General features: G+C 51.5%; 1 pseudogene; it reads right to left on the bottom strand.

Annotated features, from left to right (window-relative positions):
* Positions 1-25066, bottom strand: part of LOC103589887 — a 50729-nt pseudogene that overhangs the window by 8050 nt on the left and 17613 nt on the right.

Here is a 25066-nt window from a genome sequence, read left to right as displayed (position 1 = left end):
GTTTGGGGTGTGTCTATGAGGGTGTTTCCAGAAGAGATTAGCATGTAAGCCTGAGTAGACTGGGTGGGAAAGACCCGCCCTCAGTATGGGCAGGCACCATCCGATCTGCTGGGGGCCCAGAGAGAAACAAAAACGTAGGAAAAGTTGAATCTCTTGTTCTTTTTCTTCTGCAGCTGGGATAACTCCTCTCCTGTCTGTGGCCATCCGAACTCGAGACTCTTCGGCCTTTGGATTCCAGGACTCACACCAGCAGCACACCTGGCTCTCAGGCCTTTGGCCTCAGACTATGCGTCACACCATTGGCTTCCCTGGTTTTGAGGCTTCTGGATTTGGACTGAGCCATGCTACCAGCATCCAGTTTGCAGATGGCCTATTGTGGGACACTTCAGCTTTCATAATCACATGAATCAATTTCCCTATAAAGCCCCTCTCATATATTTATATACATATCCTATTGGCTCTGTCTCTCTGGAGAACCCTGACTAATACAGAGGGCCAAGAGGGGAGGGGTGGGAGATGAGGTTGGAGACGTTAGCAAAGGACTTGAGGGCTCTGGGGGGGCAGTGAGTATGGACTTTATCCTGCAGGTCAGGGGAACCATGGAGACAGGAAGGAGTAGGGGCCTGGGAAGGGTGTGTTATAGACTCTGAGGTCTCTCCCAGACCCATCTCAGCAAACATTTAGTTATTTGCATGACCACATAAGGTTTCCGTCCAGCCTCTTCCATCAGACTATCAGCTCCTCAACAGGGAAAGATGCTGAGGCAAAAACAAACAAAAAATATATTTCGATCTAAGTATCACAGATTCTTTGATTTATAATGTATCAGAACCTTAAAATAACAGAAGGAAAAAAGAAACATAAAATGTTTCTATCATAGAGTTTTAAAATCTCAGAAGTCCGGAAGCATGCCATCGGGGGTGTCCCAGTCAAAGCCCCAGTGGGGGTTGAGAGACTGATCTCGCCCTTCACCCTCGAGGCCTCCCCCTCTACCTGAATGCAGTCCAGCCCTGAGGCAAATGGGCACATCGAGCATGTGCCTCATCCTGAAGTCACTCACAGAGCTGAGGATGTCCAGGGCCATGTTGGTCATTAGGCCATGAGCTGGCTCCTGTTGCCCCAAGGAGGTCCCGAAACCACCATGTAGGCATCCCCAATGGTCTCAGCCTAGAAACCACAGCCTTCATGCTCCAGCGCAAGAACACATCCTCCCTGGCTTGCCCAACAGCCCACCACACAAGCCTGCCTCTCAGGAGCCCCTACCTACCCAGCCCTGGCCCACAGTGCCATCTCTGCCTGGCCTCCAGTTTAGGCACTTTAGCAATGATCGGATATGCACATTTCAGATCACCTTTACCTGTATTGCAGGTAACCTTGCATTTTTTGTCTCTGACCCCAGACCGTGAGCTCCTTGGCAGCAGACTTGGGTACCCCATCTGCACAAGGCCACAGTGGCAGATCAGGGCTTCATCTGGAGAAGAGTGCAGGTATACTGAACAAGTCTTATTTTCCAAACCCATGTCTTTCCCAGGCATACTGTAGAGAATGTAGGCTTTGGAATCAGATGTGGGTTCAAACCCTGGCTCTACCGTTTACTTGGCAGAACACTTCACCTGTGCGAGCCTGTTTCCTCTTATGTGGAGTGAATATTAGAGGTAAAGAATCCAAAGAACCAGGCACATCAATGCTAAATAAATGGAGGTTGCTGTCTTCCTCCTCCTCATCGTCATGGTTTTGGAGAAGACAGGCTCCCAGAATCTCTAACTGGAGGAGACTTTGTCACCCACTCTACCTCCCCTAGTCCCAGCAGCTGCTCTCACCTGCTCACATCCCTTCAGAGTTCCTGGGATAACTGCTTTTCTCTTTAGGCAGCTCTGATTTTCAAAAGTTGAGTTTAGTTGAAACCTGCCTCTCACCTGCTGGTTCCAGCTCTACTTCCTGAACTTGATCCACAAACTTTCCTAAACGCCATCTCTGTTCCTAAGGCCCTGATCCAGGGGCTGGGGACACAGATGTGAATGAAGCGTGGCTTTCTCCCCTGATGCCAGCCAGGCCAGCCACGGTGAAGAAGGTGACTATTCCCCCTACGTCTTTCCGTCTGAGCGCTGCAGAGCTCCTGCGCTGCCCCTCCTACAGCCGGCCTGTGCTGGCTCCACCCAGGCCCGGGGAGCAGCGCCCCCTCTGGCCAGGCACTTCCGCGCTCAGCACCTGGTGGACAGGAATAATCGTGATGTTCCCCTGCCCACAGGGGGCGCTGTAATTCAATAACCTTCACACATTAGCACGTGGATGTGCCCTGCTACCTGTGCTCCCAAGTCTCTGCCTCACCCGGTCTGTCCTCTACCCCAGCTCCGGAAGATGATTTGCCCTAATCACATCCCATTCATATTTATCATTCATTCATTCATTCATTTGTTTGTCTGTCTATTTATTTATTTATTATTTTTTAATTTATTTTTTTAAAAAAGAAAATGTAATTTTATTAATATTATTTTTTACATTCTAGAATGTTGTTGCAGAGCAGATTTGTTTGTTTGTCTATTTATTTATTTATTTATTTATTATTTTTTAATTTAATTTTTTTAAAAAGAAAATGTAATTTTATTAATATTATTTTTTACATTCTAGAATGTTGTTGCAGAGCAGCTGGGGAGGGATGGGGAGAGGGGAAAGGGGAAGGAAATGGGATGGAAGAAGGAGGAAGGAGGAGGGGCAGGATTGAGGCCTGTGGCAACCCCCACATTCCCACAGGGGAGACTGGGGGCTTCCAGTGGTGGCTTGGTCATTGCTGGGCTGGGTGCAGATGTCAGGGGGGTGTGGCAAAAGCCCTCTCCCAACATCATCCCAGCTCGGGAACCCAGGGCCCTTCTTGCTGTGGCTTGGTGGTCATCACCGGGCTGGTTGCGCATGTCAGTGGGGCATGAATCAGGCCCAGGTGCATCCTGGGGTGGCTCGGTGGTCATTGCTGGGCTGGCTGTATTCACATATTTAAGTTTTCTCCCTATGGCTAATGGCTTAAAATTCATACCCCATGGCCTAGCAATCAAAGGCTCCATGATTTGCAGAATTTCCTGACTTATTTCCTGACAGTCGATCCTGGTCCCCCAAGTCTCAGCTAAACAAAAATCCTTCCCATTCTTTGAAGAGACACATGCACTTCTCACCTTCTTGGCCTGCCCAGATCCTTCTGTCTAAAAAGCTCTCCCTAGCCTCTGTCTGTTGAAATCCAGCACCTCCATCAGCCCAGCTCACATTTGATCTAGTCCATAAAATCTTCCTGGTCACTGGCTGAGAAGAAAATGTTTCCCTCCTCAGGGCTGTGACCTCCTCTCCCTCCTTGTCACCTGCCTGCTCTTGTCCACCCAGCATGGGTGGTGTTGGGGGCAGGGCTGCTGTGTACATTTCCACAAAAAAAGAGAGACCTTCCACTCCACTCCTCAGGAGGGAAAAACATGAGAGATCCCTGGCTTTCCCCTGCCCACCGCCCTTCTTCCCCACAGGAGGAAGAACGCTTTAGCTGACTGGCAAAATTGGAAGAAGGAATAAGTGCTCCCTTAAATACAGGGGCAGCCCTTTTGTGCCAGACGCTATTCCAAACACTTCGCGAACATGAGCTCATTAGATCGTCATAAGAATTTGTGAAGTAGGTACTGTTACTGTTCCCATTTTACAGATAGAGACTGGGCCACAGAGATGAAGTCACTCACAAACAGCACAGCTAATACATGGATGTGAACTTGGTCAGTCCACCTCCAGAGCCTGTACACTATGCTGTCTCCTGATGCACATGGCTTGGGCCCTTTTTTTCTCTCTTGTGGGGAGGCTGTGCCTGCCACTTGGGGTTTCTGCTCTGCTCCCACCCTGCAGGTGGTCAGCACATGCATCAGGGCTGGGTCTTGCCTCTGGGAGGCAGCTCTGGAGACCTGTTGCTCTCTGGCCCCACTACCAGCTTCCAGATGTGCAGCTGTGATTCAGGGACAGTATGCCTGCTCTGAGGACCCAGCTTTGCCTCAGATGGGTGCCCCATGCTCCAGACTGGAGGGAAGGAGTAGAAAGCCCCATGGTGGTCACACATTCAGACCACATTCTCTGAGCTGCTAAAGCTGATCTCTAAGCTGCCAGCCTGCCCGATGCTGAGCTGGAAGTGGGTGTGCACTGTCATTGCTCCTTCAACTTCAGAGACAGAAGGAGGGCCGGGCATAGGGCTGCTCTCTAGGTGCTCAGACTTGTAAAGGTGATGCACTCCAAGATGCCTATCATAGCGGCTGCAAGCAAGGGCCATGGCTCCTTTCATGGATAGGAGAACACAGCCAGAGGAGAGATGAGAGCAAAGCTTTCCATGCTAACAAGCACAGGTGTGAATTCTAACTTGACCACTGACTTGCTGTGTGACGTTGTGTGAGTCACCTACCCTCTTTGAGCCTATATCCTCCTCTGTACAGTAGGGAAAATAATCCATCTCTCTGAGGGGCATTGAAAGTGTTAAATGAAATACCCTGTGAGAATCCCTAGGCCAAGCTAGCCCTCTGTAGATGATTAACTAATGCTGGTGTGTCTGTCCTTTTGTCTTTTCAGGGGCAGGTCCCAGTACCTGGCAGGTGCTCAACTCATGGTGGTGAATGAGTGAATGACAGCACTTTCTCTCATATTTCTTAATCTGCAGAACAATCCTAAACTATATGCGCTTTCATCCCTGTTTTACAAATGGGCAACTTGAGGCTCAGAGAGGCCCAGGGCAGGGCTCACACCCCAGGCTGAGTGGCTGGGTGAGTCCTCTCCCCCTCACAGTGCCTAGAGGCTCTGCTCTGGAGTTCTGTCCATGAAAGTGCTCACTCAGCGAGTGCTGGGAGGGAATCGCAGACCCCCACAGAACCAGGAAATGATTGCTTGGCTGCCTCCCAACCCAGACTGGATTAAAGAGCAGTAACCAGATCCTGTTGGGGATGGAGGGGAAACCGAGGCGGAGGGCGTGAGTGATGAGAGATGCGCTCGTACATCATGAGGAACAGGCCTCCTGCTTCCCCACATCTGGAGGGGTGCGCGGCCTCATTTCATTTCATTTCACTCTGCTAGAAAGATGCAGACCTCTTGGCCAGAGTTCAGAGCAGATCAGAGAGCGTGATTCAGAGCTGGGAGGTACACATGTGTGAGAAAAGATTAGCAGAGGAGGAAGAGACAAGGCTGGGGGTGACTCAGGGCACATCAAAGCCACCGGGCTCAGTGAGACGAGATGAGGAATCTTTTCCTGGGGCCCACGGGGCCAGGGCAGCTCTGGAGGCAAGAGGGAAACTTGGCCAGCATGAGAGACAACGCCTTGGAACCACAGGCAGTAGGCGGGGGGACATGGGGTCCTGAGTGGGGAATGGGAGGGAAGCTGCCTCCTTGGTGGCTCAGGTCTCTGTAGGTCAGTGTTAGGCAGTGTGGTGCAGTGGTCAGAGAACATGTGGTGGTGGACATTATGGGTTCCTGTCCTGGCTCTGCCACCTACAGCTGTGTGACCTCAAGCAGGTCATTTCCTCTCTGAGCCTCAGTGTCCTCCTCATTCAGTCAACATATATTTCCTGAGGATTTACTATGTGTTGGGCAATGCCAGGCATTGGGGACAGAATGATTTAGGGTGGACCCATAAAGTGCTGTCCAGGGGACAGCATCAGACAGAGAGCATCTAACCATGTCTGGGAGGGTGAGGAAGCTAGCCCAAGACCAGAAGGATGCCAGGAGGGAAGGTGGAGAGGATGGAGAGCCATGTCCCAGGAGGAGGGGACAGCATGTGCAAAGGCCTGGTGAGGACCCATAAAGTGCTGTCCAGGGGGCAGCATCAGATAGAGAGCATCTAACCATGTCTGGGAGGGTGAGGAAGCTAGCCCAAGACCAGAAGGATGCCAGGAGGGAGGCAGGTGGAGAGGATGGAGAGCCATGTCCCAGGAGGAGGGGACAGCATGTGCAAAGGCCTGGTGGCCAGAGAGAGCAAAGCATGTGTGAGGAATTTAGAGGTCTGTGGAGGTGGAAAGGCTGGAGAGGCAGTGGGGAGGGAGGCGGGGCCAGCTCCTGGAGGGCCCATGGGCCACCGTGAACCTGTGACTTTATCCTGAGAACGTGCACATCATGGGAATGGTGAGCCCCCCAAAGAGGGGCCTTGGGACCAGAATGCCCAAGTTCAAATCTCAGCTTCACACCCACTGGGAATATGTTATCAGACATGCCACTTAACCTCTATCACTTCATTTTCTTCATCTATAAATTAGGGATACCAAGTACCTCATAAATTATTAGGCTGACTTAATGGGTTAATACGCATAAAGCACTTAAACACTCAATAAGTGTTGGCAATTATTGTTGTTGGAATATTATAACATTATAAATAATGCTGTCGGAAGACTGCCTGGCACCTCAAAGAGTTAGTTCTGTCCTCTGAAACTTCCTTTCCAGGCATCCTTTCCAACCTGACTTCACCTTCAGGGCCGGGCTCACCCCTGCCCCTGCCTCCTTGGAGGGCTGTGGCTGGAAGGGGGCTGGTGGGTCACAAATGAGGGCTAAGGCCAATACTGCCTGAGTGTGGCCTCCCTCCCCACCTTCTCCACCACGTCTGAAGCTGCTCCAAGGCCCCCAGCTCCTGCATCAGAATTAGGGACAGGGTTGGGGTGGGGAAGACCCCTGCAGCTGAAGAGTAGCAGGTGCGGGACAATTCACTCTCACAATCTCATGGGTTACACACACATTGGCACAGAGGACAGGATCCTTCCGTCATCTGTGAACTTGCCAGGACCTGGGTCATTATTGCTGTTCACAGACAAGGACCCAGAAGCCCAGAGAGGGAAGCCATTTGCCCAAAGCCACACAGAAGCTGATGGCCAGAGTGGGACTCAAATCCAGGATATAGAGCTGCACAGGGAGCAGGTCACAGAGGATCTTGATGGCTCTGCCAAGGCCCCTGCTGCCCTTTCTAGTGTCCCCTCGCTATCTACCCCCACTGCTGGCTCTCTTCCTGTCCAGCCATCACAACCCGTTCAGCGTTCCCACACTCACCAGGCCCTCTCAAGCCTCAGGCTCCAGCACACTATTCCTTCCCTATTTGCCTGCCTGGAGTGGCTGTACCCAGACTGGGCAATGCTGGGAAGACAGCATCTCCTCCAGGAAGCCTTCCCTGTTCTTTACATGTCTACCCCTAGCTGGACTGGGGCCCTCTCAGCCTCCTCTGGCTTCCCTGATCATCACTTTCACTATGTGTTGTCATCATCTTTTACCTATAGAACCGAGAGCTCCATGAGCATAGAGACAGGTGCTGACCCATCTGTCTGCTCTCGCGCAGCACAGCATCAGGCACAGAGAAGTCTGCCAATAAAAATTGTAATGGGCTGGCTGGATGCACAATGGACAAGTGAACACTGTAGCCAATTAGATGCAAGATGGCCCACGCTCTCCACCCCTCTCTGTAGCCACACCCATTGCAATGTGACTCTGAAGTTTCTCCCATTAAGAGGTGGAGTTTATTTTCCCACGTCTTGAATCTGGGCTGGCCTTTTGCTTTGACCAATAGAATACATCGAATGTAGTGACATGCCGAATCCCAGTTTAGATGTCAAGAGGCTTGCATCTCTCTCAGAAGCCTGCCACACCACGTAAACAATCCCAGACCATCCTGCTGGAGGATGAGACACCAAATGGGCCAGAACTCAGGCTGCAGAGAAGTGAGAGAACCCAGCTAAGACCAGCAGAGCTGCCTACCTCACCCATAGCTGACCACAGATGTATGGCTCACTTCATGTCCAGCCATCACAACCCATTCAGCATCCCCAGAAGAACCTTCCAGGGGATCCATCAGCTTGTGAGCAATAATAAATGGTCATCATGTTACATTACTGGTTTGGGGGTTATCTGTTACACAGCAATAGCTGATACAAACACAGAAATAAATGAATGGAAGTAAGTGTGTGACACAGACATGGCAGTAAAGGGAGGGATAGACTGCTGGCCCCCTGGTATTCTCACCTTATACACGTCATGGCTGCCCAGAACAGCATCAAACAGCGTGTAGAGGTCACTGAGCAAAGCTGCCACCTCAGTGGATTCACTCCAGGCTGACATGGTGGTGAAACCCACAATGTCACTGAAGTGTATGGTAACCTGGTCAAAGCACTCTAGCTCCACACTCACCCTCATTTTCAACAGCAACCTTACAGGAAATATGGCATAAGATTTCCTAGGGAGACTTACTAGAACCCCCATTCTCAGAGCTTCAGCCACAGGCCTGAAGGACGGGGAGAGGGCCAGAGTTGCAAAGTGGGAGGACCCCTTTTTTACAGTTTGGAGGTTTGGGAGATGTATTGGGGAGGAAATCCTGAACTGAGCTTCTGCAGTTTTGGGACAGGTTCACTGGTATACTAGCTGCCCTGAAGCAAATAGCTGTCCCTTCCCCGACACTACTTCCTCGGAAGTGAGATGGGGGCATTGTGCCCCTCTCCTTGCTCCCAAGGGTGTGAGAGAGCTGAAATTCAGCACTTGCCTGCCCATTACAGCATCTGGCACATGGTGAGGGTTCTATAAAAATACGTTGGCAAACAGACGCGAATGAATGAATTGAATGAATGTATGGAACTCAGATCTACTGAGCACCTGCTATGTTCCAGTTTCCATGCACAGAGCTGAGGCTAGAGACATAACCAAGTTCTAGAGGCCACTCACAGAGGGGGCATCTGCGAGAGCAGCTTTCTGTCTTCTGTCTCTCCAGCTCCAGCTACTCAGTCCAGTCCTGGATCAGGTCCTCCAGCATCTGGGAGGTTCTCCAGCATCTGCGGCATGGAGTCAGCAACACTGATCTTCTTGCCCTGGTTGATGCTTTTGAACTGAAGATGGAATAAAATCCTAATTCATCCCTGAAGGTCAGTGCATTCAGCCCTCAGCTTGGGAGCCTGGAGCCATAGGAATGAACCAGACAGATATATACATATGTATCATCCACCTATTCATCCATCTGTCTTATCTAATATCTGTCTACGTATCTTTGAGAAAAACAAAGAATGCCTATTCCACAGTGTTGTGAGAACAAGTGCAATAAATAGGGTTATGTGTTTGGTAACAGTAATACAATGCTGGATCCAGGCTCCTTTGCAAAGTCCTCCCTCTGCCTGCCCACCCCACACAGAATTAACCCATTTTTCCTCACAGCTGACTGTTGGTTCCTTGCCAGAGCCTCTATCCACCTGTCTATTTACATATCTGCTGCCCACAGAGATCTGGCTCTTCCAGGCTGTCACTATGTCTGGTTTATATGTATATGTATGTATACATATGTGTGTGTGTGTGTGTGTGTGTGTGTATATTCATTCTGTCTCTATTTCTACTTCTTTATTCCTTTCCCTTACATATCTGCTGCCCACAGAGATCTGGCTCTTCCAGGCTGTCACTATGTCTGGTTTATATGTATATGTATGTATACATATATGTGTGTGTGTGTGTGTGTGTATATTCATTCTGTCTCTATTTCTACTTCTTTATTCCTTTCCTTGTTCCTCCCCCACTCCAAAATTTTAAGGACTAAGAAAAAGAAAAGCAGTACCATAAAATAAATTAATAAATATATGAGGACATTGGGACCAAAGGAGAGTAAAGGTTAAAAAAAAAAAAAAGAAGAAGGTTAATACAGGAATGAGGTCTGTATGCAAAATGCATGCTAGAGTTTGGTCACCATTTTGGTATGAGCTTCCTAGCAACAAAGCAAAAAGGGAAATACAGATTACACAATCCATGGAGTCCAGGAAACAATGGAGCATTAAACTACTTGCTGAAAAGAAACTCAACTACTACTAGTGCTGATCAAAGAGAAGTATCTCCCTTAGGCCTTTGTATGAGGACACTTATGTGTGGTCATAAACCGCACCCTCGACAACAACCTTACAGGAAATATGGAAGAAGGTTTCCTAGGGAGACTTACTAGAACCTTCTCCAATGTGGTTTGCACCTTCCCAAAGTGCAGTCAGTAGGAAAAGCAAATCAATGACGTGCTCCTTGATTCTTGTCTTCATTGTTGTCTACATCCAGCACCTTGATCGTGTGTGTGTGTGTGTGTGTGTGTGTGTGTGTGTAGGCATGCACATCCAGCCTCCATTAATGCCACTTCTCTCAGCCAAATGTCTTCAATGTGGGCAGCAGCAGCAGCCCTGGCAGTGCATCTATTTGCATCACCCATTTAAAGCAGAGGCACAAGCTTTAGAGGTCATGAAGCTGACTAGAAGTCCACCCCTGCACGGAGGGCCACCATTTCATAAATGGAGAAACAAAGAATCTGAGAGGTGAAATAATTGGCCAAGGAACACATAGGGGTGGAACTGAGTTTTAACTGGAATCTTTTATATATTACTTTTACCACCAGTTACCTCACTGAATTATTTTATCATTTGGGATGTTTTCTCCATTGTTCCCCATGGATTGCCCAGGAAGACAATCACAGGATCTGCAAATAACAATCATTTTCTTTATCTTTCCATATCTATGTTCTTGTCTAATTGCATTGGCTAGTACTCCCAGAACAATGTGAAATGAACATAGACCCAGGTCTTTCGACTTCAAGGTCAGTGCTCTTTCTCCTGTACCTTGCTCACTCTCTCTTTTTTAGAGAACTACTTTTTTTTTCTTTTCTTTTTTAAATTAGCTTTCCCACTCAGCGGTCACACCTCTCTGGAGAGTTAGGCCAGGGTTAGTTATCTTAGCAGGCAACACATAAGGAGGCTGAGGCTCAACAGAGCAATTAACTTGCTCAATGTCAAATAGCAGGTAAGTGGCAGCATAGGTGAGAATCCAGGTGTTCTGACCCTTAGCCTCCCCCACAGTGTGATGCAATCTCCACCTTCTTCATGCTGAATGTATTGTGGGCCCATCTCAGCCTCAGGTAAGTGGCAGCATAGGTGAGAATCCAGGTGTTCTGACCCTTAGCCTCCTCCACAGTGTGATGCAATCTCCACCTTCTTCATGCTGAATGTATTGTGGGCCCATCTCAGCCTTCTTTGCCACAGAGGCTCAGGCAGGGGTCTTTTCCCCCAGACTCCCTTCACTGAGGACAAGTGCCTCCTCCCCTGCCTTGCTGGCCATGGCAATCTCTGACCCCCTGGAAAGATTCCAGGCTGGTGACTGAAGAACAGGTTGCTCATCCTAGCTCTGCTCCCACCCTCACCGTGACCACTTAGAGCTCATTCACCCCGAGGTCCAGATTTTTCATCTGTGAAGTGGGGCACCTCCCTGATGCCAGAGCTGAGGAGGGGAAGGGATGTGGGACGTATTGCCAAGGACACCTGTGAGCTCTGCATCTGTCTGCCATGCTGTGCCTCGCTCCCTCATCTCCTGTCTGGACTCCCCCTCTCGCTGGCTGAACCTCTCTTTGGCAACTTTCCACTCTGGCTGGGGAGTGGAGGGTGAAGGGGAGGAATGAAGCTGTCTCCTCAGGCTTGATGGGTTGGCCCTGGGGGAGCCATCAGCCAACTCCGTCAGGCCCAGCGCTCACCACAGCCCTGAAGACTCGTGCAGACTTGCCTCACCCCTCCCTCTGCAGTCCCCAAAGCAGTCCTGGGAGCCCAAGGCCCCTCATGTCTTTCTCTCTCTGACTCAGAAAGCAGCGCCATCTCCAGAGCCACAAATGGCCTCTCTTCTCAGGTACCAGGAGGCCTGGTTACAGGGAGGGTTCCCAGAGCAGCTCCACAGACAGACACCTGGGTTTGGACTCCAGCCCCACCTCTCACTGTTACCTGGGGCAAGTCCCCTCACCTCTCTGTCTCATTTCTCTACTGCGAAGCCAAGATGATAATGCCTCTTCAGAGGGCTGTCACAGCAGGGCTCGGCACTCAGGAGGGAACTCTACAGACATTCCTGGGACCCGTGGTTCTGAGGAAGCTCTGCTCAGAGGGTGGACTTCAGACGGGATGGTGCTGGCCTGGGCCCCCTTACCACACAGTGTTTCCAGGCCCCAGGGACAGGGTGGGACTGGCCCCGGGATAAGTGAGGTGAACATTTCCTATGAGCACATGTCCCTCGGGAGTGCTGACCTGGGTGTAGACCTGGCTCAGGCTCTGTCTGTCCCCAGGACCTCCTCCCAGCACTGCTTCATCAGCTGGATGCACTTGGGTGGCCCGTGGCCAAGAGACACCAGTGGCCGGCACAGCAGAGGGGGCGACGCCACCTTCCTGGTGATTTCTGCAATGAACACTGTGTGGGTAGCAGGCCTGAGGTCCCCGGGGGCTCACGGGAGGGGCTGAGGGCAGGGCAGACCTATGGGGCTGTGAGGACCGGGCCCTGAGGATACTCCTTGACTCCCGTCATCTGTGTCCCAGGGTGTGGCTGGGCAGTGGACACAGAATTGCTGCTTTCCTGGGTCTGCCCCAAGTGTGACCGGGGAAAGGGTCTCAGACTGGGAACCTGTAGAGCTGGGTTTGAATTCTGGATCTGCCATAACCTCTCTGTGAGACGGCGGAGAAGACAGTGAGCTCTCTGAGCCTCAGTCTCCCTATCTGTGAAGTGAGCTTAATAAACTGCCTTCTCAAGAGCGGTGCTGAGGGAGAAGATGACAGACACCTGGCAGGCTCTGTCCCTCCCCAGGCCCTGCAACAACTGCTGCTGCCCCACTGCCAGCGATGCCCACCAGCGCGCTTGAAACCTTGGCACTGTGGCTCCTTCCTCAGTCCTACCACTCGGAGACTGCCGCCGCTCCCCACAAGTGTGAGGCAAGACTACCTGCTTACCATCATCATCATCATTTCCCCAAGACACCCTGCCAGGGATCTTCCTGTCCCCAGGGACAGGGCGGAACTGGCCCCAGGCAAAGCGAGGTAAACATTTCCTATGAGCACATGGCTTTCAGGTGAAGACCACTAAGTCAAGGTCAGATAGACCAGTGTTCTAGTTCAGGCTCTGCCACTTGCCATCATTTTGTGCCTCGGTTTCCCAACCTAACAACTGATGAAAATAATGCTGCCTTGGGAAGCTGTTGGGAGCCTGAGGAGCCAAGAGATTCTAAAGTAGACTGGAAAGGAGCTGGGCTCCAGGCTCTGGGGTCAGCAGATGTGAATGGGACTTCTAGATTATGTGTTTATACTCTGTACAAGTTATATCACCTCTCTGAACCTCAGTTTCCTCACATATGAAATGGGCATAATAGTTCAGCAGGATTTTTTTGTTTTGTTTTTTGGTGTCTGGCCAGTACAGGGATCAAACCCTAGACCTTGGTGTTATCAGCACCATGCTCTAACCAACTGAACTAACTAGCCAAAGTGGGCATAATAATAGTACATACCTCATAGGGTTATGAGGCATAACAGGTTAATCTCTGAGGGGGTCGCCAGCCCTTGAAGCCAGTGAGAAGAAACCTCTCTCTGGATTTCAGTCCCCTTCCCATCCCTTTCTTGGCTTCCGTCTTGGATGAGTCACTGTTCCATTTACCAACAGGGAAACTGAGGCTCCTGGGGGTGAGGTAGGACACCCATATAGGGACAGTAAAAAGCAGACACTAGAACCAGGCCTGTTTTCCCCCCAGCCTGCATGATTTCCTGTGCCCAGAGGCCCCCAGCCTGCAGGCATCAGATCCCGGGAGCCTCTGAGTATGGGGTCTGGGAAGCTGTGCTTACAAAGGAGTGTGCATGGATGGGACCAGTAATTCATCACACACACACACACGCACAGCAGTTTTTCAGAAGTATGTAGATGGCGTTGTGATGAAGAAAATACAGACCCATTTCAAAGTGTTGCTGATTTTAGAGCAGATTTTGTCACTGGGTATTTTCTCACTGAGCAGATATTAAAAGTCAAATAGTATCATGTGAGGCTCCAACCTTTTTTGACACTAAAATGGAGTCCTCATATGCACACATGCGGGGAACCACTGCCCCAGGCTGGGCTAGTTCAGGTTTCCCTCTGCACCAGGTGTGCTGTCCACACCCAATGTGTCACTGTGATTGATCAACCGCGGTGACAGCTGGTGGAGGAAGCTGCATACCCAGCTCTGTGTGGCCTCGCCGGGCTCTGGGTGGATGCTCCGTGGATGACAAGAGAGTTTAGGGAAGAGCACTCAGCTTGGATCAGGGTGCTTCTGCCTGAATCCTAGTCCCACTGCTTGCCCACCAAGAAGTGCCTTCCCCTCACTTAACTCATCTCTGAATAGGGTTGTCCAGTGGAATAATGCATATGAAAGTGCTTGGGAGACTGCAAAAGGCCCTGCCATTCAGGGTCTTAGAAGATGTTAGAGTCAGGAGAGAACCTGGGATTCCCCATTAGCGCACCCTTAAAACTACTCAGGCAGATATTTATTGAGTACCTGCTGTGTGCCAGGCATTTTAAAAAGCATTTCAGTGAATCCTCACAGCTGCTCTGGAAGACAGGCATCATGGTCCCCATTTTACAGATAAAAAAACTGAGGCTTACTATTCACTGGGGTCAGGACTCCCTCTTCAGCAAAGGGTGCTGGGATAACTGGATATCCATTTGCAGGAGATTGAAACTAGACCCATACCTCTCACCATACTTATTTAAGGCAGTTTTTCCATGTGCCATTCATATACTTCTGAGAGTGTGTCAAATTAAAAAAAAAAATCACTGGGATTTCCTATCTCCTTTGATACCACCGATTAAGATGAGTATGCTTTCAAAGGCTGACAAACCCTGTAAATGCAGGAAGGTAGTGACTCCACATTGCGCGGTGCACAGAAAGGACCTGGGATGGCTATAGTTGTGTTGCATAAAATGTATCATGAAACCATGTGTTCCCACCTCATAGCGACATTCAGTACCCTCTGGAGAATATTATGGTCCAGTTCTAGCAATAAATCAGAGTGTGCCTTGCAACCATTGGGCAGCCCCCAAATCTGGAGAGAGATGGTGTGTTTCCACTGCTCAGTTTTATATGCCTCTATTTTTATCAGCTCAAATCTGGCTTAAAGGAATGATGATCCAGCTTCCATCACAGAGAAGTCGTGGGAATTGTTGATTAATGCAGCCAATGCACAGGAAAGCAAACTCCAAACTCGTATAACTTCGTATAATGTATGCTATACGAAGTTATTACGCAACCTCAACTTTTTTTTTTTGAAGTTCTTACAACAAGAAAATGGAGGGGACACATCTGGGTGGGAGGGGGGAGAGGGAGGAGGGAGGGAGGTTTCGGTGATGGGACAGAATAACTAACTACATTGTATAATGACAAAATAAAAAGAAAAAAGAAAAAAGAAAAGGGGCAAAGCCCTAATATTAAGCAAATAAAACTCATGTTTCAAACAACAACAACAAAAAAAACCAAAAAACAAAAAACTGAGGCTTAGAGCTTAAAAGAGATTAACTCAAAGTCATGAGACAACTGGTGTAGAGCTGGGCTTAGGTTGGCATCCCCCCAAACCTGTGCTGTTAACTCTGTGCTCCCTGAGGCCGGGGAAAGCACACCCAGGAAGCAGCAGGCCCTGGACTGACAGCCCATCTAAGGGTGGCCAGAGAGTTCCAGGCCTGGGTCCCTGTGTGAAAACCTGACGAAGCCTGGCCTGGAGGGCCTTGCACTGGCAGCATGGCTTGCAGACACCGTCTGGCTGGTCCTTTCCTCTCTCAGCAGCAGATGTGGGGGAGGCAGCTGAGGAGGGTAGAACAAATGGCCTGATGAGCCCCCTCTCCTTCCCACTCCTCCACCTCATAAATTTGGAGCCTGGAATGCTCATCATTTACTGGGCAGTGCTTTGGTAGAGAAAGGAAGCAGGGCCAGGCCTCCTACGAGTTAAAGATTATCCATCAGGAGTGGGAGGGGATGGTGGGCTCGGCTCTGTCACTGCCCTGCACTGCGGGCTGAGGTGCCAGGGTATCTATGAGGACAGGTCCCCAGGACTGGGCAGAGGCAGCAGAGGGACAACTGGAAGGGCAGCCTGGGGTCCAGGGAGCCTGACAGAGAACTTGGAAGGGAAGAAACATTTCTCAAGTTTGGCCCTGGTACTGGGGCCACCAGAGAGAAAATGTCTACAGGCCAGGTGACAAGGGAGAAGGTGGGAGTGATTATTCTGCACACCCAAAAGTATGGGGACAGAGATGCTCTTGAAGGAGCCCCACCCAGTTAGGGAGCCAAGCCCTCAAATACTGAGCAACCTGGCCACATCAGTCGGGGACTGGGTGTCCGGCACGGTTTTTATTGGATACCCATTTTAAAGATGAAAAACCCAATGCTCAGAGAGGTAAGTGATTTGTACAAAGTCACACTGTAGTCGGTGATAAGCTGAGGTAGGAATGAGATCTGTATAGACACAAAGCCTGTGCTGGGCTTGGAGGGGAGGTATGGTTAGGGCATGAGCACCTGCAGACAAGGCAGTGACATTCAGGGGAGGAAGGAAGGGGCCAGGGGCTTCCACCCAGAAGCCAATGTCTCCAGCCCCTGAAGCTGGTCAGCTGCCATCTCTGCAGAGTTGCTGAAGGCTGTCTGGCTTAAGTCAGGGAAACCCAATTCTCATGGTCAAACTTTAGGTATGTGTGTGTATGTGGTTGTTTTCAGGGTCAGATTTCCTGATGGTCACGGAGCTTCCCAACTGTTTAAGGACTCCAGCCAGGGACAGGCCAAGGAAGGGGAGGAGGATACCGCACTGTCCGCTGACGGCCCTCAGGAGCAGTAGGGTGGGCCTCGAGTCAACACCCCCTGCAGAATGATGCCGATGCTGAAGATGTCCCCAGGCTCCCCAGCAGCTCGGGAGCTGTCCACAGCAGCTCTGCAATCACAGGGCAGGGCCACACCGCTGTCACCCACTGACCACCAAGCTGGGCCAGGCGCGTCACACCTGGGTGTCTTCAGCCTCCGTATGCCCTGAGAGGGTGTAGGTGTGTCTATTCTCCTTGACTCACAGGTAAAGAGCCTACTTCAGAGAGGCAAAGAGATGATATCAAGGTCACACCACAGAAAGTGCCAGACGACTGGAGATATCCCCCCTTGGCCCCTGCCTCCCAGCACCTGGTTTAAACAGAGGCCTCAGAACCTACTGCCAGCCCCTCGCCCACCCCTGAGCTGACATTCCAGGGCTGGCTGGGGTCGGGGAGCCCACTGAGCATCCAAGAGCTCTGCATAACCATAGTCAGTGACCTTGAGCACCAAGCATCCATGCACCACACAGTTTCGGGACTTGAGGCGGCCATGAGAGAAGTGTCGATGGTGTAGTTACCACATGCCCTGCGGAGGACATAATGGGGGCCATTCAGTCTGGGGTGAATGAAAGGGGCCCCTGGTCCTCCCAGAATTCCCACAGGCCCCAGGGAGCCTTCCTGCCTTCCCTCCCCCTTTGCCACAGTGTTCAGATATTTCTGTCAGGAAATGTGCAAAGAGCCCGGCTGTGGGAAATCCACGCATCTCTTGTCTCCCTGCCCTCCGCATTGTCCCCACAGCTCCAGGCCCAGGGATGGCCCTCACATGGACCAAACAAACCAGCAGGGAGGCCCTGAAGGCCCAATCCAACCACAGGGCCTCATTCCACAGCAGATCCCCCAGGCTGCCCTGGGAGCAGTGCTCCAGCACCAGAGCATTGACCCCAGGGGCCACGAAAAAGCCCAGGCAGGCAGCGACATTCTCATGCCTCAGCTCCCACACCTGCTGGGCCAATGGGCACCTTAGCAGCACCCAGGGGCCCTCTGAGGGCTGGACCAGGCACAGTCCACATGTAGGCTCCCAGTACTTAGCACCCAGCACAGAGAGACATCAGAAATAGATGCATGGATAAACAGTTGGATGAGTGGATAGATGGATGGATGGATGGGTGGTGGGTGGATGGATGGACAGATGGATGAACGGATGGATTGATGGATGGATGGAGGAGTGAAAGAATGAATGATTGAGTGAACATGTGAGTGGAAACACTGTGGATGAATAAGTGAATGAGCTGTAGCCAACTCCACAGAATAGGAATCTAGGCCTGTCCCAACCTAGGTGACACCATGACCTGAAAACCCTATAAATTCTCTCTTCCATGACTAAGGGATTGAAGAGGGAGGAAGGAGCAGAAGGGATCAGGCAGGCATAAGTGGAAAGTAGCCTCCCCAACAGCTGCCCAGCAAGTTAGGAAGCTGGATCCCAACCAGGGACCCTAGCATAGCACCCCCCCACAAAAACAGTTCAAGGGTCAACTAAGTAGGGGAAACCTGCATTCTCTCCTCTCCTAGCATTTCACAACTACATTAGCATATGTGGCAGTTTAAGAATGGCCTCACTGGGAAGGGGCAGGGGGAGGAGGGATAGTCAGAAACTGTTAATGGACACAAAACTACAGCTAGATAGGGAAAATATGTTCTAGCGGTGCACAGCAGTGCTAGGCATCTATAACTAACGATAATTTACTGTATATCCTCAAATGGCCGGAAGAGAAGAGATCAAATCTTCTCATCACAAAGAAACAAAAATTTTTGGTGATGAATTTGCTAACTACTCTGATTTAATCATTACACATTGTACATATGTATTAAATATAACTCTATACCCCATAAATATGTACAAACAATACATTTCAATTAAAAAATAAATAAGTTTATTTTTTTTTCCAAAAAGAATGGCCTCAAATCTTTTGCACTCTTGCATCAGGATGTGGGACTCTGTCCCCTCCCCCTGAATCTGAGCAGCCTCTGTGACTACTGTGATCAATAGAATACAGTGGAAACGGTCTTGTACATTTCTGGAAGCTTCCAACTCCTGTCTCTTAGGATGTTCTCTGTTGGAGTCCTGAATTGCCAGGTAAGAAGTCCTGCTCTGAGTCACGGTGCTGGAGAGTCCATGTGGAGAGGCCCTGAGGCTACATAGACAGGAAAGATGGGTGCAGCTGAGCCCAGTCTTCCCACTGCCCCGCCAGGGCACGGAGCATGTGAGAGAAGCCACGTAAGGCCCTCTGGACCAAGAATCAGAAAACTTTTCTATGAGGTCCAGATAGTCAATATTTTAGGCCTTGCGGGCCACATGGTCTTGGTCACAACTCTTCACCTCTGCCACTGTAGCTCAAAAGCAGCCTTAGACAATACGAAAGGAATGAGCATGGCTGTGTTCTGATAAAACATTATTTACAAAAGCAGGTAGTGGGCCTGATCTGGCCTGCGGGCCATTTGCCCACCTCTGACAGCCCATTTACCTGCTGAATACCACTGAGCGATCCCCCAGCAATGCAAAGCGGAATGGAAGAATTGCCCACTTGAGTCCTGCGCAAGTTTTTTGCCCATAATATTGTAAGATATTATCAAGTAGTTGTTGTCTTAAGCCACTACATTTTGGGATAAGTTGCTACACAGTGATAGATAAACGGAACAGCATATTAAAGTTTCTGAGAAGTCCTATGGCTAACCCAAGCAATTTCCAAACTTACATGACCCCATATAGGACCTTTTCTTTTAAGAGACATCCACTCACATCAGTTGCAAGATGCCTACTGGGAAATACTTAACTTAACCTCCAGTCACGTAATCTCTCCAAACTTTATTTCAGATAGTGGTGATGTTAGAAATAATAATAAAGTTCACCACTTATCAAAGGCATGCTACTTGCCAAGAACAGTTCTAAGCTATTTCATATACTCCCTCCAATCCTCATAAGTCCCCTGGAGGCGGATATCATTGGCTCCGTTTTACAGGAAAGCTAAGTGTTCCAAGGAGGCAGGATTCCATTGGGGTCTTCCCAACTCAAACCCTGTGCTCTGTCCTCCATCCCACAGTGCTTGTCTGGCTGGTGACGATCTTGGGGGTGAGTGTGCTTATGTGATTAGTGGTGACAAGGGACTAGAAGCTCCTGAGGGAAGGAACCTTGTCTCTCTTCACCACTGTGTATTCCCAAAGCCCAGAACACTGCCTGGCACATAAGTGATGCTCAATAAATAGTGAATAAATGTAGGGATGGACGGGTGGAGGGGGGTGCAGGATGAGGTCCTCTGGCGGTTTTGAGTGTGCCATGTGATGGCACTGACGGAGGGGACTGTGTCCTGGTGGTTATGGTGATGAGCATATTGGGTGTGCAATGTGACAGTAGTGGTGTCACTGTGATTGAGGTGCTGACAATGGGGTGGCAATCACGATGACAGGAATGACCTCTTCTCTGGGGCCAGAAGCTTCCACATTGAATAGGGACCAATCCAGACCAGTAAGTTCTCTGTTGCTTTGCCTTACATGGGATGACAGAGATGCAAAAAAGATTACCCAAAGCCCATTTCCTCTGAGCAGTGAGACACCCAGAAGGGGTTAATTTCCTGGAACCCTCAAGAGAGAGGCATTCCTTCCTTGGGAAATTAACCAGGAACTGGGGTTCTCTCCCCATAATTATTCTCCAGACCAGGAAGTTACAGAAAAGGAACATAAGTGGAACTATGGCTAAGTATAGTTTAACAATAGAAGCTGTTAACAGCAGTGAAATAACAAAGTGACATTCCATAATGCAATTTGCAAAAGGTTAAGTCCATACACCAACAAAAACTTGTTCTTAGCAAATACTGTCTTTTCCTACAGCAATTTGCTTAGTATGTTTACATAACAATCAAGTAACTTGTCTGTCCTTGAGCCAGCAACTTTGCTGTATTGCAATTTTGTATCTGTATCAGAGACTTTGGCCTGGGGAAAGTTTCCTGTCTTTTGCAAGGTTTACATTTCTATATGTAATTTTTTTTTCCTTTTTGTCTTTTTTACTGACCGGTAACGGGATCGCAACCCTCGGTGTCGCGCCCGTACCGGGGACCGGCAACAGGATCGCAACCCTCAGTGTTGCGCCCGCACCGTGCTCAGCCAGTGAGCAGGAACCGGTCTCCACATGGGATCCGAACCCTCGGCGGGAGTGCCGCCGCGCTCCCAAGCGGCCCAGGCAGAGCCAGAGGCTGAGCTTTGGCTGAGGTACCCAAGTACCAGTCCTAACTCCAGCACTTTCTAGCTCTGTGACCTGGGTCGGGGGAGGGGGATGACTTCAGTTCTCTGAGACTCATCTTCCAAATCTGCAAAGTGAGGATGAGAACACCCACTTGTAGCTCAAGGGCTAGTGACATGGTGGATACAAAGCATGTTAGTGCCCCATGTATACATGTTAGTTCCAGGTCACCTATGCTCTACAGGCCTGAGGCACCCCGACACCCCAAACCCTGTGAAGTGTGGGGGAAGGGTGTTCTGTGACCCAGAGGCTCTAGGGAAGGAGAGAGGGGAGGGTGAGAAAGGAGGAGGCCTCAGGTTGCGGCCCTGGCCTGGCCTGGACCAGGGCTACCTGTAACCTTAGCCCTCGCTCCCCTCCCAGCCTCACCTGCAGCCTGTCAGCTAGCTCAGCGTAGCAGACAAAACATGCTTTGTACATCATTAAAGCCTCCTTTCAGCAGGAAAGAGAAAAGGTTGAATTCCCCAGAGGACAAGGCAGAAAAGGAGGAGCAAGGGTCTCACGGCGCTTCCTGCAGAAGCAGTTACCCCAGCTCATCGGCTGTGAGAGCAGCAGGATATGAGAATCGCAGCATCAGTGAAGTGTGGACTTTGAGAAGTGGCAGTGTCCTCAGCAACCTTAGAACCTGGCTGGTCTAACCCCTGCCTTCCCAGCCTCCCTGTCAGCGGCTGACCCAGCCTCTGCCTGCTGGCTGCTTTGGGCTGGGTGCTGGCCCCACACCCCAGGGCCTCACTGGCCGGGATCTCACCTTGCCTAAGCACACAGAGGATGGCCTGGGCTGACGCTTGCACTGAGAGAGGCTCTGGGGTGGATCATGCTGGCAGTACCCTGGGCCAAGTGGCCAGGAGCTGGTTGTTTCCCAAGGTTGGATCATGAACCATGCTGGGCCGGGAGTCGGGAGCCCTGCTTCCCACTCCCAGCCCTGCCGCTGACTTGCCGAGTGACCCAGGAAAGTCACTGCTCCTATACAGGCCTCAGTGTCCCATCTTATAACAGGAGTGGGGCACGGAGAGGTCCAAGAGGTCATGGTCTCCTTCAACTTCTTCCAAACTGACTACTGCTCCCAAGCCTGGGCATGGGGGTGACAGGGGCCCTCACCTGGTACAGGGCCATGTTAGTGGGTTCCTGGGGGACTAGCAGGCTCCTTGCTGATCCCTGAGCCACTGACCTCCACACCCCAGGGCCTCACTGGCCCGGGATCTCACCTTGCCTAAGCACACAGAGGACGGCCTGGGCTGACGCTTGCACTGAGAGAGGCCCTGGGGTGGATCATGCTGGCAGTACCCTGGGCCAAGTGGCCAGGAGCTGGTTGTTTCCCAAGGTTGGATCATGAACCATGCTGGGCCGGGAGTCGGGAGCCCTGCTTCCCACTCCCAGCCCTGCCGCTGACTTGCCGAGTGACCCAGGAAAGTCACTGCTCCTATACAGGCCTCAGTGTCCCATCTTATAACAGGAGTGGGGCACGGAGAGGTCCAAGAGGTCATGGTCTCCTTCAACTTCTTCCAAACTGACTACTGCTCCCAAGCCTGGGCATGGGGGTGACAGGGGCCCTCACCTGGTACAGGGCCATGTTAGTGGGTTCCTGGGGGACTAGCAGGCTCCTTGCTGATCCCTGAGCCACTGACCTAAGACTCCCACCATCCGCCATACTTCTCGATTCACTTGCACTGTCCACATGCAGCCTCTGGAGGGGGCAGGTAAGGTCAAGAGCCTAGATGGGGCCTCAGCCCACTGCCTGCCCACCCAGCCCAGCACTGGCCCACCTACCTGTGTGCTCAGGGGCCGATGGATAAAGGTGAGCTCTGGGCTGTCAGCAGGATCTGGTGGGGGCCCTGCACCAGCTGCAGCTTCTGGATGTCCAATCTGAAAGTAAGAGAAAGCACAGGGCGGTGGGGGTGGTGTAAACATTGCCCCCCACCTTGGTCTGGCCCCTTGGGCCTGCCTCTGGCTCAGAACCCTCCCCTATTCTCTCCATTTCCAGTTCTTTTTTTTTTTTTTCCTTTTTGTCTTTTTTCGTGACCGGCAATGGATCGCAACCCTTGATGTCGTGCCCGTACCGGACCGGGACCGGCCACGGGATCGCAACCCTCGGTGTTGCTCCCACCCTTTTTTTCCTTTTTGTCTTTTTTCGTGACCGGCAACGGATCGCAACCCTTGATGTCGTGCCCGTACCGGACCGGGACCGGCCACGGGATCGCAATCCTCGGTGTTGCTCCCACCCCTCACTCAGCCAGTGAGCGGCTGGTCTGTATGTGGGATCCGAACCCTCGGCGGGAGCGCCACCGCGCTTCCCAATCGGCGCACTGTAGCAGTGAGCCACCGGGCTGGCCCTCCATTTCCAGTTCTGTCTCTCCACCAGTCCCAGCTAAGCTGGGAGGGTTCTGAGCATTGTACAGCCCCTCAGCCTCGGACTCCGGGGGGGAAGACCCCAGGGCCTGAGGTGCCTGTTGTTTCCCATCAGTGTCCCAAGTTGCCCGGAGGCCTCAAGGGGCAGCCAGAGCCAGGGGTGAGGGCTGGGGGTGGAAGGGTGCCCCACTTCTACATGTGCCCGAGGTTCAGGGATGGTGTGGATTCAGGAACACAGACGAATTTAGACCCAGGGAGAATGATTTTCAAAGCTGAAGGGCTTGGGGGGACCATGGTGGCCAACTCCCTCACCGTACAGGTGAGCCTGAAGCTCAGGAACAGTCTTGTCCAAGTCACAGGTTTCTTCCTCAAGTCTCAAACGGACCTTCTCAGGATGCAGCCAGGGCCTTGTCAAGCCCTGAACGAGGCTCTAGGTTGGGCAGGAGTGCTGGGGGCCCTGAGGCCCTGTGGACAGGGGGCACAGAGGAGCAGAGCCAGGCCAGGTGCAGACAGTCTCACCTGATGAGGCAAGCGAGGGCCACACCAGCCAGCACTGGGACACAGGCCAGCACCAAAGCAAGAAGGCTGCCAAGGGGCTGTGCATCTGTGGGTCAGTGGAGGTAGACGGGGTCACTACAGAGAGGACAGCATGGGACAGCCCCTTCACTGCACTCCTGCACTCACTCCCTTGGTTCCTCCCCTAGGAGATGGGGACCCAAACCCCTTCCAGCCTTCTCCCCACAGTTGAAGCTCAGCATAGACCCTGGATGGGAAAGTGCAACCTGCGCAGGGGTCTTCACACACAGACATCGATTCCCAACATCACTGTCTGTGTTCTCACCTTGGGCTTCCTGCTTTGGGACCCATGGATCCTTCTAGAACCCACTGTGGTCTTTTGTCTGTCCGCATGTCAGGCCCCCTCCCACTAGCCCGGGACCAGCTGGACACAGGGCCTGTGTCTTACTCCTCTTGGTGATCCTGGCACCTAACACAGGCCTGGGCAGGACAGGTGCTGGACAAATATTGTGAAATACATTCCTGTCGGTTGTTATCCTGCTTCTTGCATGCCTCCCGAGACAGGCCACTCACTACCTGGTCTGGCAGCCTGTTTCACTGTGGGTGGGCTCTGACTGTTCCACTGAATCTAACTCTAGCCCTTGTGTCAGCAGCTGGATGCAGAGAGGCTGTTTAGGACCACCAGGCTGAGCACAGTGCCTGGGGCAGTAGGTCCTCAATCAATATTGTGGAAGAAAAGAGTGGCAAATAAACAGTTGGGTGAGGCTTCTTCAAGGCACTCCCTCTCCAAAGAGACTTCTCAGAGCTCACATCTAGCCTGGGAGACAGACGGTACTGGTCCTCCCCTGCACAGGACACACGCTCTAGGAACATGATGTGGATGGGGTGTGCCCAGGGGGAGGAGAGGCCCCACCTTAACTTGGGGCAAAGCTGGTCTTGAAGGACAAATAGGATTTAGCCAGGCATGGTCGGGAGGAGCGGGGGAGGAGGGAAGAGCACTCCAGGGGGAGGAAGATTCCTGAGTCAAGGAGGCCTGAAGGGGCGGCGTATGTTTGGGGAAATGCAGAGAGTTGGTCTTGTCCTGGAGTCGTGTTGGGAGAGCAGACAGATCCTAGGTCAGGAGGAGGGTGGGGGGCACAGAAGGTCTGGGGCAGGGTAGGGACATAAGCAAGCCTGGCCAAGCCTGAGTTTCCCAGCAACAGCAGTAACCATGACTTGGCATCAGGGAATGGGGGTGCCCTTGTTTATACACATACGAGGGGTCTTCAAAAAGTTGTGGAAGGGCTGGCCCGGTGGCGCACTGGAGAGTGCGCCGCTTGGGAGCGCAGCAGCGCTCCCGCC

The sequence above is a fragment of the Galeopterus variegatus genome, unplaced genomic scaffold, assembly GCF_000696425.1.
Source record: "Galeopterus variegatus unplaced genomic scaffold, G_variegatus-3.0.2 Scaffold736, whole genome shotgun sequence".
Taxonomy (NCBI): domain Eukaryota; kingdom Metazoa; phylum Chordata; class Mammalia; order Dermoptera; family Cynocephalidae; genus Galeopterus; species Galeopterus variegatus.
Note: the sequence above shows the minus strand (reverse complement) of the source record. Positions and strands in the feature narration are given on the sequence as shown.